Below are 14738 nucleotides of genomic sequence, written 5' to 3' on the forward strand. Positions count from 1 at the left end.
AAGATTGAAGCCATCCTTAGAAGTCGAACTGTCGCCGGCCAATGGATGCTCGACACATCATTGCGTGTCTCAAAATAAAATATTTAAATAAATGATTTAAATCCAATGGTTAAAATTGGTTTAAATTCATTTATTAATAACTTTTGATCCAGAAGTCTGATTGATAAACTTAATTTTATGGCGTTTTTTACTGGTTATTTAGCAGTTCAGACGTGTGAGGTTCAGAGCTTATGCAACAAATTTATAAACCTCACGGCGTAAGGCGAGTGAGGGTCGATCCACAGGGAGCAGGAGAAAACAGCGGAAATTTCCTTCTTTATTCAATAGATATGTCACATATCAATTTAAAATAAATATTAAACTCTGTTAAATGATCCTCAGGAAAATCACAGAATTCCTCTTTAATTCCCAGTTTAGTCGAAAGATTTAACTGCTATTGCTCTGATTAAGTTAAAGATTTAACTTAATAGAGGCTGTCTACAGAGAAGTTCTCAGAGACAGTACCTTTCCCTTGGGGCAAAGGATCAAACACCTTGCGTGCAGGGTACCTGCGCGCAAGGTGTTTGCGCGGCAGCTGTCGCGCGCGGCGTGGCGCATGCGCTGCGGCGCTGCGGCAGCGCTGTTGCGGCGGCGCGGCCAGTGCTGCTGGCGGCGCTCTTGCTGTTGCTGCTGCGCAGTAGTTCTGCTATATCAAAGGGAATTTTGGGGAGGTTTGGGGAGGATGATCAGAACAAGAAAGAAACAAAGTTCAACTGAAATCAAATCTAAAACGAAACAATCCTCAGTTGGAAAACATTGGAAGATCTTGTGACTCTTCCAACCCAACCAAAATTGTCTGAGAAGAGAGGGATTATAGGGCTGAAGCTTGAGATTTCCCCACGTCGGGTGTCACGTCCTTGCGGCGAGGCGTGGTTCTTCAATCCAAGCTATCTTCAGTCTGTTCTTCCTCTCCAACTCCAAAAGCTCATCAGCTCCTGGAGGGTGCAAAAATCCTCTTCTCCAAGCCCTAGTTTCCTTAGAGAAAATTCTGAACAACCTAAACTCCTCTCTCAAGAGAGTATTTATAGTTTTTCTCTTAAGTCATGCCCAGGGGCATTTTCGTAATTTTTGCCACTTCGAATTTTGCCCACTTCTCTTGATCCTCCTCTCTTCCTTGATCTTCTTAACCTGTTTCTGAATGTTCACTAGCCATAAAATGTTAAATATATTCCACTTGATTCAAAGAATCAAGTGGGGATAGTGATTTCATAAAACAATACATATGCATGAACTTAGCATGAATTCACAAGATAATTGTAATGAATTTAAACTTAAGAACTTGATTATTTGATGACATATTTTAGAGTCATCACCGATCGAGACAATTTTTTTATGTATTTGCTCGTCTTGATCCCCTCTTTCTATCTATATTTTGGATCATCAAGACCAAGCCTACATTGATAGATAAAAATTAATCACAAATTAGGGGTAAAATGGTATTTTTTACCATTTAACCTAAGTATAAAAACCGAATTTTGAGAGAAGGGGGTCATTCGTGATGGTTCTCTATCACAGCTGCAAGACAGAGAGGAGCCCCAGCCTGGATCAACCTGTTTGGTACCTTTCCCTTCATTGTATTTGAATTTTTGGTGCATTTTGAATGAAATTAGTTCAATTTCTTGATTGTTCTTCTCGATTCTGGTCTGAACCTCTAAATCGTTTAACTTGAGCGGCATGTACAAGCCCTGATTAGGATTGAGAGGAGAAATTGAGAGATTTAACTTGGAATTCAAGTACATTTCAAAAGAAAACTCTAAAAACTTTGAATTCTAGGGTATTAAAATTTATTTTTTTATATATGTTATCTAAAAGTGTAGTTAATTCTGAATTATCAAACTTACAAAAACCAACCAACCAAATCAAAAGGTTCTTCTTAATCCCTCTAATTGAATCCCTTGATCCTTTCATTGGGATCAATTAATTCAACTTAGAGCTTCCTTGTTTCTTTTACCCTTCTCATCTCTCCTACCTCACTCTCTAAATCCTTTGTCTAATTAGGTTGATTTAATCTTCATTGAAGATCCAATTAATCCTAATTATCGAAAAAATCATCGAATTGAACTCCTTACTAGCCTCCCTTGGACGATACCTCTACTCATCATTGTGCATCTTAAGTGAGGCTTTATAAATTTTATTGTATAAGCTAAAATTGACAACGACAAGGGTTTAAAAATTGCATGAAATTCACCCCTATTTTTGGCTTATCAAACACCTTCTTTCTTCCTCTCATAGTAGCGCTACTTCTCGCCCTCTGACTCTCCCTCTCTTTCTCTCCCTTTGAAATCTCTCTCTCTCCGAGCCACGTTTGTGAGACTTCCTGCATCAGCTTATTCCTACATCAAAGCTAAGATTTGTTTGAATGTTGTGGTTAGAGACTCGTAAGTCGTAGTCAAGATAAGTTGTCCATCCTCAAGATATCCTTGGTGTCTCAAGTTAATGGATCACTTATACAATCTTGATATGAATCAACCTGATTTACCCACACAATACTCCTTTTTAGCGCTGTCTTCCCAACATAATCCCATATTTGTTTGGCGGTCTTCAACAATGACAACTTTGGGCACACATCTTTAGTCATGCTTCTTAGCAAGAAGATGTGGACGTTGGCATCATCCGTTTTACATACTTTGTATGTTGGGTCATCAGGATCGACTTCAGTGATCAAATGATCATCGAGCTCCCTGTCAAGGAGTGTGAGCTCCACCATCTGGCCCCACTAATCAAAGTTACGGCCATTGTAACAAAGCGGTTCAACAATTGTCGATATTACAGATGATACCGAATAAGAGGTGATGCCATGGTCTCCTTCTGCTCCATGTGATGAGTTCACCGTGTTGGAGGGCACCATTTTCTACTTGGTTTGAATGGATGGACAACACAATACAGAAAATACCAATGACCGGCGTTGTAAAAGCTTCAGTCAACTGTGCAATTAATCTTGAAAACATCACCTAATGATCCGTGACCGTTGTCGTTGGCAACTTCACAATATATCAGCTTCACACAGTGTCACACGACCTGTCCCACTACGATCTTGCCAGCGTCACACGACGCTCCAGACAGCAACTCCTGCCCCATACAGCGTCACATGACGCTCCACAACACGCTCAATCCAACAACACGTCACACGACGATGTTGGCTTCAAGACAACTTGCTCCACGCTTCGATCAACCTGCTTCACAACATTCTATGGCACTGTAACAGCATCACGATGTTCCACAGTGATGCCACACTTTGATCAACCAGCTTCACCGTTGCTCTGATACCATGTCGGGATTGGACGACACAAACCCTAGACTGCCAATAGGGTTAATAGAGAAAAGCATTACATTTCACTAATGACGCACACACATCCATATATGAGATGTTAATATGGGCTGTACAGTATTGGACCTATTATAACAGGCCAGCTAGTTAAACATAGAAAGGACAGATAAGAGTAAATATGGAAAGTATGAATATGGAAAGAAAGAAAAAAAAATAGAGTTTGCTACTAACATTGGTTGTAGATATTGATAATGATATCTTATTTACGGGAAGGAACCATGACAAGCAAATAAAAGGCTTTAAAGTTTTACATTTTTGTTTGGGACATCCATCTTTTGGGTTGATGAAACAAATATTTCCTTCATATGCCGCTAACATTGGTTATAGATATTGATTGTCGTAGATATGTCAATGTAAAATTTTTGAAGGTTCTGTTACATTGGTTGTAGATATTGATAATGATATCATATTGACAGGTGTACAATAGATGAAAAACCTCAATTCAAGAAATATCTTCTAACAAAGATTGTTTTTTAGTACTTAGACGCATCTATGTACTTCATAGGGACTGAATTGTTGCATAAGAAAGAAATCACGTCTTATCTGAGAAAAAATACACATAAGGCTTACTTTAGAAGATAACTTCTTGGTTGTGAACCTAAATATTCCCTAGTGGCATTTAATTTTGACTTTTACATATTGACTCACGTCTGATAAGAAATGTACACTTATATAACTAATTTATGGAAAATAAAAAATACTAAAAAATGAATCAGATTTTTTTTCATTGTTGAATTATTGATTTAGTTCATGTGTGAACCTACCTTAGATCTTGGATCATGGCTTACATGTTGAGGCCTATTTGAAGAGATATTTGAAAAAGGTGATCGTATCTAAACAAGATAAACGTACTTGGAGATGAAACATTTTTGGATGTGGTATTAATTTGTGACAAAGGTGACCGTAGGTATACAATTTGTTAGTACACCTATTTTGAGGTGATCTTGTTACATAGAGGGGAAATAAGCAGAATGTAGTTTTTTGGTTAATTGTAGAGGTTGGGTATTGGTCTATGGAGTAGAATGGCTGATAGAGTATGGGGATAATATCATTTATTGGAACTTGAAACTAAAGTTCCCGCTTCCATGCTATAACCATTAATAGAATTTTCAATGAGTTTACTTGCATATTGAGGTGGATTTTCATTATTTTATAAACTTAGTGACTAAAGGGGAGTGTATAGATATATGGCACATGCACTCTACATTGAAAGGAGAGTGTATAGATACATAGATATATTATCTTCCAAAATTATGTCATTATTGTTATTTGGGATATATATTGACATTGTTTCTCTCTTTGCCCATCATATGCTTGTTTAAATTTGTATTTGATGTAAAGTAATCCAGTCGCACTTTGAGAGCTTATTAAATCATTTTACTTTTTGTTTTATCCCATTTTAGAAAATTAAGTTTTCTTGCTATAGAGGTTGATGATGAGGGATCAATAATACTGTATCTTATTTCAATCATGTGTATTAGGAAGAATAAGTACGAACAGTATCAGAACATAGAGGCATTGAACTCTACATGTACTAAGAATATCATAAAAATATTAAATACTCAGAATGGCATCTTGATGCAGGAGTTAGTAACTCATGATAAAAACCTTCTATACATTGCATACTCAATAACTACTTTAATTACCCCATAATAATACAAAATTGCCATACTTTTGTCTTGAGAAAATGAGTTGGTTGGCCACAGTTAAGATATTATGTGCATACTATAAAACTATTCTAGTCACCTGATAATACTAAATAGTCAGACTTACATATTAATCCCCCACCACTTGATAATGTTTTGGTATGTGATAGCACATCAATTATTTTTTGTTTATTTGTGTTAGATGACTATATTTGTATGTTATCAACCTTAACATGATAAAATATCTTGTTAGATTGATATTTTTATCATGATAAATATTTTTTTATTTTCAAATGTTTGTTATATTAGTTGCACTTTTGCACCATTATGGTTTTGTAGATGGCAATGCCATAATAGGCCAATCATGTGCAGACATTGGTTGCTTTAATGTGTGGAGACACATGGTGGCACGAACGAAATCACATATTTAATGCGCAATGAATGGAAATTGATATGCTAAACATGTGACAGCACAGAAACAAAATATTAAAATATTCACAAATCTGTTTTAATTGTTTCATTTTTATGCAGATTACAACCCTTTCCATCATTACGTAGATTTATGTACAATTATGTCCTCTACCCATCCATATGTTTTAATCTACAAATTGATCTCCATATCTTTGTAAAAAAAATATTTAAGCTCAATTCCTCCAAGAAGGTAGATTGAAAGAAACTGAAGTTTTGAAGGTCCATCAAGGGTGTTCTTAGTGTCTTTAGTGCTTGTAAAGGATCGACAAAGAAGTGGGGAGGCTGATCTACATCAGGAAGATGCAGTAATCCTGGTATAGTGCATGGATGCAGACAGGATGGAAATTTTACAATGGACAAAATAATTGTCCCATCTAGGACTTTGGACAATCGACAGGACGAAGAATCGTCTGCTCGTGCCTGGACAGGATGATTGCTTTGTCCATGGATGAAACAACCGTCCCGGTCTGGGGCCTTGGAAGTTGGACGGGCCGGTTTCTGCGTCCTGTGGGAGTATAGTATGTGCTTGACAGGTCCAGCTGAACAATGCACGTGCCGCACCACATGTCAATTTCAGAGTGGTCTAGAGCTCGTGCACTCCTTGTTTCCTCTTGTGACGTCGGACGAGACGAGAATTTCTTGGATGGAACGGTTTCAGACGGGATGGGACGATTTAGATGAAAATCTAAAAATTGGGACATATGACGGGACAAACTTTGTCGCATCCCGTCCATTGTCCACGTCCGGAATGATCCAGAACTATAAATCCTGGTAGAGCATAGGGATCTAAGGTGATAACACCCTAATTTCGGTCTTTATTTCATGTTATTAGCATGATTTATGCATTTAAAAGGCTTAAATTTGGGTTGTTATCATATATTTACACAAAAATAATGCTTCCAAGTAATTTCTGATTTTTCCCTAATTTTCTGTTAATTATATGAATTTTTAAGGATTTATTGAAGCTTGAAATAATTATTTTTGGATGAAAATGGCACATTAAAAAGTTTATTTCGACATTTATCAACATGGGAATTAATCAGGGAATTTTCTAGAATTTTTTACAAATTTTTAGGAATTTTCTGGGATTTATTTCAAGAAGAAATGCATTTATTCTATGAAAAAAGGGCATATTTATAGGAGAAAAAAAATGTATTTATGCAATTTCTAGACTTTTCGGGGCCTTTTTGCAACGTTTCGTTGCAAAAAGAACCTGAAAACAGCTCTCGGTCGCCACGGCAGGCGTAAAGATCCTATTTAAAATCATTCAGGAATTTATTGCAATTTTTAATATATATTTTTAATGTTTTAGGAGAAATCGGAGGAGAGAGAGTGCGCCAGGGGCATATACGCAATTACTTTTGGGCGGCGTCCAAAAGCAATTCCAGGCTTTTTAAGGACTTTTCTGCAAAAAGGAGGATTCAAAATGCGCCAGCCAATGAGAGAGCGACACGTCATTGCGTGTTTAAAAACGAAACTAATAAATAAATCAATTTTAAATCCAATGGATTAAATTGGTTTAAAATTGATTTATTAATAACTTTTGATCCTGAAGTCCGATTGAGATGATTTTTTTATGGATTTGTTTGTCTTGATCCCCTGTTTCTATCTGTACGGTTAGATTATTCAGATCTAGCCTACATTGATAGATAAATATTAATTACTAAACGGGGGTAAAATGGTGATTTTTACCCTATAACCTAAGTATAAAAGCTGAATTTTGAGAGGGGGAGCTCATTCTGGAGGGTGCTTCATCACAGCTGCAAGACAGAGAGGAGTCCCAGCCTGGATCAACAGTTTTGGTATTTTTTTCTTTCATTGTATTCAAACTTTTGTGCATTTTGAATGAAATAGGTTAAGTTGTTTGTTTCTTCATCTCCATTCTAGTCTGAACTTCTAAATCGCTTGGCTTGAGCGGCATGTACAAGCCCTGATTAGGATTGAGAGGAGAAATTGAGGAATTTTACCTGGGCATTCAATTGCATTACAAAAGAAAATTATAAAAAATTTTAGTTTTAATTTTTAGAAGTCTCAATTTACCCCATTTTAGTTCTGACTTATCAATCTGAAAAATCAACCCAACTCATTTTAAGAACCCTCTTTCAACCTCTCTAAATGATTTCTTGGATCCTTTAATTAGGATCAAAGAAGGAAATTTAGAGCTCTTAATTCTTCTAATCTTCCCATGTCTCCTACCCCCCTCTCTAAATTCTCACCTAATTAGGGTGACTTGATCCTCATTGAAGATCAAATTCACTCTAATTAGGATCTAAAACACCAAAAATTAAATCAAATTGAAATTCCTACTTGCCTCCCTTGGACGACACTCATACTTATCACTATACATATTAAGTAGAGTTTTATAAATTTTATTGCATAAGCCAAAAATTCACAACGACAAGGGCTAAAAATTTGCGTAATTTTCACCCCTATTTTCCGCTTATCATAAGGTTAGCCTGTTGTCTAACGGTGATTATTCTTCATCACATTTAGGTAGATCATTTAACACTCCCATCCATCATGAACATCTATCCTCATCTATCATCATCATGTCCTACACCATCATCTTTAACCCCAAATTATTAAACCCTAAATCAGCTGCTTCATATTGGTAACTCTCATCCCATTGCCATTCCTCACCTCTTCCACTATCATAAGCTCTAGTTTTTACTCGCTTTTTCACGATCCGTTACTACTAGTATGATACTCATCCCGTCTTCCTAAATTACTGCAACCTCTATTGTGATCACTATCTTCAAATCATCACTATATCTTACACTATACATAATCCTTCTCACTTTCTCAAATTTACATTGTAGAATGAAATCATTCCCCAAGGATCTGTTCCGTATGAGACAACTATTACTCATCACTAACTCATCCAATTATTGATTAAACTGAAATTCACAACGACGTATTTTACCCTAATTTTGAGTTTATCATGGATCACAAAAAATGAGCAGGATGATCTACTAACATAATCCAAATATATTTCTCATGGAAGAGATCTAAATACCATTTTAAGTCAACCCTTTTCTTAAACAACTATTCTATTCCCTTGCCTCTCTCTTTCTATAACAACCATCTTGTGTCCTCTATACGATGAGAGCAACCCTTTCTTCAGTAAATTGCAATCTCTTATTCTCTTACCTCTCTTTCTTTCACTCTCCTTATCTCTCTCCCTATCTTTCTCTCTGACTCTCTCTATCTTCCTCTCCCTCTCCCTCTTTTTTTTTCACTCTCTCTCTCACTCTATATATATATATATATATCTTCCTCTCCCTCTCTCTATCTGCCTTCCTCTCCCTCTCCCTCTCTCTCCCTCTTTTTCTCTCTATATATCTTCCTCTCCCTCTCTTTCTCTCTATCTATCTTCCTTTCCCTCTCACTCTCTCTCCCTCTCATTCTCTCTATCAATCTTCCTCTCCCTCTCCCTCTCTCTCCCTCTCTTTCTCTCTATCTATCTTCCTCTCCCTCTCCCTCTCTTGCTCTTTTTCTATATTCCCCTTTCTTCTCTTGAAGCAGCCTTAATCTTAAACCAACCCCTTTCTTCAATTATTCACCATCTTCTCTCTCTCTTCTTGAAGCAGCCATAATCCTAAACTAACCAATCCCTTCAATAATACACCATCTTCTCATCTCTTACCTCTCTCTCTCTCTCTCTCTCTCTTTCATTGTTAAAGAAATTGTTAAAATCTTATGTATAATTAAAAATGTTTTTTAAATATTATGAAAATGTTTTTAAATGTTTTTAAAATGTTTTAAATAATATAAAGGGCGTTTTAGGTTTTAAAGTGTCTTTAAAACATTGATTTATATTTTATTGAAATTAAAAGAATTTTTATTGAATGAGAAATGGTTTTAAAATCATTTTTTTGGATTTATTATGGGTTATAAAGGGCCCAATAAGGCCTAAATGGGCGGAGCGTGGCGGACCCGACGGGCGGACTTAACCAGTTAAGTCCGCAGTCGGGTCCGCAGTAGAAAGTTTAAATAAAGAAAAAAAATGGGGCGGGCGGAATTCGAACCTGCGACCTCCGCCCTGGCAACGTGGCGCTTGACCAGTGTGCCACGTGTGCAGTTTAATATAGAAATAAAATTTCTATATTTAACTCACTTCAGACCCGATAAATCGAATTAGGAAATTCGATTTATTCCAAAGGTCGGGTCTGACGGTTGACTTTCCAAAATTCATTTGTCATTTCTAAAAAATCATATTTTTCCAACTTTTGGAATTCCTATATTAAACCTAACTACTTTAATTAGCACTATTTACTATAATTAATTTTTTAATTAAGGAAACTTTCTATAAAACTTTGAAAGATCATAAAAAATTAATTACAGCTCCTTTTGAGCTCAATTTTTTTTTTTAAATTCTCAGAAAATTACAATCTACCCCTCTAGCCCTATAAATACCTCTTCAGAGCAAGGGTTGAGGCATCCGCTTTGAAAACCATCTCTCTTGAGCTCTTCTTTGAAGAAGAAAGTGCTCCCTCTTGTGAAGTTCTTCCCTGCAATCAGTGTGCTTGTGCTTCTCGACTCTCAAGGGAAGTTTTTCATTTTCATCATTCATTCATTTACTGAATAGGGTGATAGTTTCCTTCACAATCATTGAGTTAGTGGTGATTTTTATGAGATTTTGTGAAGGATAGTGAAGGGATTGATATTATTTTTGAAAGTGATTAAGAGGAATTGATTTGTTGATCTTGAAAGTACTTATGAGACAGGCTTCAGAATTGATCTTGATATCACATTTGAATCTTAGTGTGTTTGATCATTCATACATCATTGAGAGCGGTGATTGACCTTTGATCAATCACGGGGAGCGGTATATCGTTTCTTCCACTAATCTGAACAGGTATTGAAGATCAAGAAGGCAGGGACGTGACGTTGGTGGCACCAAGGACGTGACGGTGAAGAGGGAAGTGGACGTACAAGGAAGAGCTCGTGACGGTCTACCCGAAGGCGATTCGGGGTTGAAGCTCGTGCACCCAAGGACGTGACGTACCATCGGAAGACTCCTCTGCAGAGGTAACTCGGTGAGTTGGGTTAAGGTGCCTTACAAGGGAGGATCCTTAGTAAGGTTATCCTGAGTCCTAATTTGGACTCGAAGGGGGGGGGCTTGGAGTGACTCGATCACTAGCGGATCGAGGAACCAAGTAAATCTTGTGTTCGAGAGAAAGAAGGTGAGCGACAATCCAAGGAATCTTACAATTAATTTAGGAAAATTAAAAGCAGATAAGCTAATTCACCCCCCCTCTTAGCTTCCAACAAGTGGTATCAGAGCAGGTTCTTGCTTAAGGATTGTAATTAATCCGCAAGACTGATCGGAAGCTAATGGCTGGTGAATCGAAGTTATTTCCTCCAATGTTAGATGGTACTAACTGTAGAAATTGGAAAACTAGTATTGAAGCATACACCATGGGTAAGAAGCAGTCACTATGGAGTGCTATAACCTTGGGGTTCGAGAAAAAGGTCAAAGAACTTTCGACCTTAGAACTCGAACTAAATGCATCAGGTAGAAATATATTGTTATCCACACTAGAAGGAACTAACTTTCATCAAGTATCTAGTTATCCCTTAGCTAAAGATATTTGGGATTACTTAAAAACCTCGTATGAAGGTACAACCCAAATAAAGGAAACTAGGGTTGGAATGCTAGTTAGAGATTTTGCACTTTTTAGTCAAAATCCTGGTGAGGAAATTAGAGAGATGTCCGAAAGATTTAGTTCACTAGTCAATAATCTTAAAAGCCTAGACAAAACTTATTCAACTTTAGAGTTGAACAAGAAATTTCTAGGTGCTCTAAATTCAGAATTTAGAGTAAAGGTTGTGGCCATTGAGGAGGCCAAAAATTTGTCAACAACCTCGTTAGTTGACATAGTCGGATCACTCATCACTTTTGAAATGGATGAGACTCGGAGAAATGGATCCATGAGTAAGAAGGAGAAACATCGCTCTCCGAGTTAAGGAGTCTTTAGATGATGACGAAAGTGATGAAGATGATGAAATAGTATTGCTATCAAAGAAGATAGCTAGGATGATTAGGGCTAAGGGAAAATTTTCAAAAACTACTAAGAAATGTTTTGAGTGTCGTAGACCAGGTCACTTCAAGGACGAATGTCCAAAGAAGAAGAAGAACAAGGATGAAGAAGACGAACCGAACCGGAGAAGATCAACGGAGTTCGGAGGCAAGAAGAAGAAGGCACTACGGGCAACCTGGAGCGATTCAAGCGAGGACAGCTCAGACGATGAGTCCGACGAGAAGACTGAGTCGGCCAACCTTTGGATGATGGCGAAGGGAAGCGATTCGGAGGTATCCACTTATGACACTACTAGTGATGACTCAATAGAGATTCTAGAAAACACATGCAAAATTAAAAGCCTCCCAAAAAGAATTAAAAAGTTGCAAAACAGAAATTTGCAACTTAAATCAACAAGTTACAGTTCTCAAGTCTGAACTTGTATGTAAACTTGAGGCTCCTAGGGCTTTAGAAGATGAACACTCTCGAGAAGAACTAGAAGAAGTCTTACGAGAAACATCTTCTAAGCTCGAAACGTCCACTAGGGACTTGAGAATCTGCAAAAATGAACTTTGCAGCATAAATAAACAAGTGGCAGAATTAACTTAGGAACTTGACGAAGCAAATTCACAACTTAAAAAAACTTCGGAACTAGTCCTACAATTAAAAGAAGAAAACAATGAACTTAAGAAACAAATAGATATGCTAAAACGGAATAAGACGTTAGATAAGAAACAAATATCTGAAATTTATGAAAAATTTTCAGATAGTGAGAAAACTTTACAAATGTTATTAGGATCATGTAGACCATATTCTTGCAAGGAAGGATTAGGATATGACCCTTGCAAGAAGAAGAAGAAGATGGCAAAAAATAAGGATACACAATTAATGAAAATTGTGGAATCATATGAGCCCGACAAGAACTTAGCTCAAGATAAAAGATATATATTATCTCATAGTGTCGTCGAGGGACAGAAATTTGAGGAAAAGAGACACTATGGGAAGAATAAGATCATTCGATCATATTCTAAAGATACATACATGGAAAAAGATCGGAGATATAGATTTTCCCACAGCATTGGGGATTGGAATGAGGATCAACAATTTGATAGAGTTAGGAACGTGAACTCATGGAAACCTAGAAGGAATGAAAGGAGTTTTACCCCTTATGCCCCAGTAATGCATAAAATTCCATTTTTTGAAGATAGAAATGACTTTTTGAACCCATATCACTTAGGGTATAATCATCATAGGTTAAGAAGTTATAGACACACACCATACTATGGTCAACATGATTGGGGATATGATTGTTATCATTATTAGATATAACCTTATCTTTAGGTAAACTCCAGTCTTAGGAGTAAATGGTACTTGGACAGTGGATGTTCAAGACACATGACTGGAGAAAAGAAGTTTCTGAGTGACATCAGATCTGCTGAACCTGGTGAAGTCGTGTTTGGAGACAGCAACACCGGAACAATCAAAGGTATTGGAGATATTCGAATCGATAACGACGTTTTAGTTCGAAATATTTTATTTGTAGATGGTCTTCATCATAACTTAATTAGCATTAGTCAACTATGTGATAATCATAAGATTGTCGAATTTACTCGTCGAGGATGCAACATCCTAGATGAAGACACGAGGGAAATTCTCTTTGTCGGAAAGAGAGTAAAAAATATTTATCTGATTGATTTAGAAGTTATTAGATTTTCAAAAACATGTTTAATGGCAAAAAACAATGTCAATAATATCACATTATGGCATCGAAGATTAGGTCATATTAGTGAGAGAAAATTAAAAATGCTAGAATCGTTAAAACTAGTTAGGGGGCTTCCCCAAAAACTTGTGGGAACTTGTGAGACTTGTGAAACTTGCATCAAGTCAAAACAAGTCAAAACAAGTTTTGGGAAGAAGTTAGAAATATCCACTAAAAAACCCCTAGAATTACTACATATGGACCTTTTTGGACCTAATAGGACCCTAAGTCTAGGAGGAACATTATATTGCATGGTAATCATAGATGACTACTCAAGATATACTTGGGTATACTTCTTAAAAACCAAAAATGAGGCTTTTGAGAAGTTTAGAGTCTTTACATTGCAAGTGCAGAATGATTTAGAACTAAAAATTAAGAAAATCAGAAGTGATCATGGAAAAGAATTCGAGAATGATCACTTTAATAAATTTTGTGAAGAAATGGGGATTCTTCACCAATTCTCTGCCCTCGTACACCTCAGCGGAATGGGGTGGCCAAAAGGAAAAACAGAACCCTAATTGAGATGTCAAGGGCAATGTTGGGTGAAAACAATCTACCCGGCTATCTGTGGGCAGAAGCTGTAAATACGGCAAACTACATAGGAAATAGAGCCATACCCAGACTCATCTTTAAGAAGACGCCCTATGAGCTTCTTAAAGGAAAGAGACCAAACATTGGATACTTTCGGTCTTTTGGCTGTAAATGTTTTGTCCATGTGAATGGAAAACGGGACATAGGGAAATTTGAGGATAGAAGTGATGAGGGAATATTCTTAGGATATTCTGAAACATCCAAGGCATATAGAATCTTCAACAAAAGGACACTGAACGTTGAAGAAACCGTTCATGTGAGATTTGTTGAAAGAAAAGTAGGAGACCATCGTGAGCAAGAAGTAGAACCTGCTCATGAAAACGAACCAAATAATGATTATTCTGAATTCGAAAAGGGGCAGGATGGAGAAAATCATCGAGATGAGGTAGACATCCCAAGAACGGTAAGAATAGTGAGAGATCACCCTATTGAGAATGTAATTGGGAACTTAGAAGATCGAGTAAGGACTCGTTCCTCTAGAAGGGAAGATATGAATATTGCATTCACCTCCCAATTTGAGCCGAAAAAAGTCGAGGAGGCATTAATGGATGTCGATTGGATAAATGCCATGCATGAGGAATTAGATCAATTTGAAAGGAACAAAGTTTGGAGTTTAGTTCCTAGACCTGATGATCAAAATGTGATAGGAACTAAGTGGATTTTTAAAAATAAGAGTAATGAACAAAATCAGGTTATTAGGAATAAAGCTCGACTCGTGGCTCAGGGATACGTGCAGGAAGAGGGCATTGACTATGAGGAGTCATATGCACCCGTGGCACGATTAGACGCCATTAGATTACTCCTGTCATTCGCATCGGCGAATGACTTCAAATTATTCCAAATGGATGTAAAAAGTGCATTCTTGAATGGAATAATTAAGG

The 14738-nt window shown here is 36.9% G+C and overlaps 1 pseudogene; it reads left to right on the plus strand.

Moving 5' to 3' along the window:
- The first annotated feature begins 10905 nt into the window (after positions 1–10905).
- LOC144707904 (uncharacterized) lies at positions 10906–14642 on the plus strand (annotated as a pseudogene).
- The last annotated feature ends 96 nt before the right edge of the window (positions 14643–14738 follow it).

Source organism: Wolffia australiana, chromosome 9 (genome assembly GCF_029677425.1).
Source record: "Wolffia australiana isolate 7733 chromosome 9, ASM2967742v1".
Lineage (NCBI taxonomy): Eukaryota > Viridiplantae > Streptophyta > Magnoliopsida > Alismatales > Araceae > Wolffia > Wolffia australiana.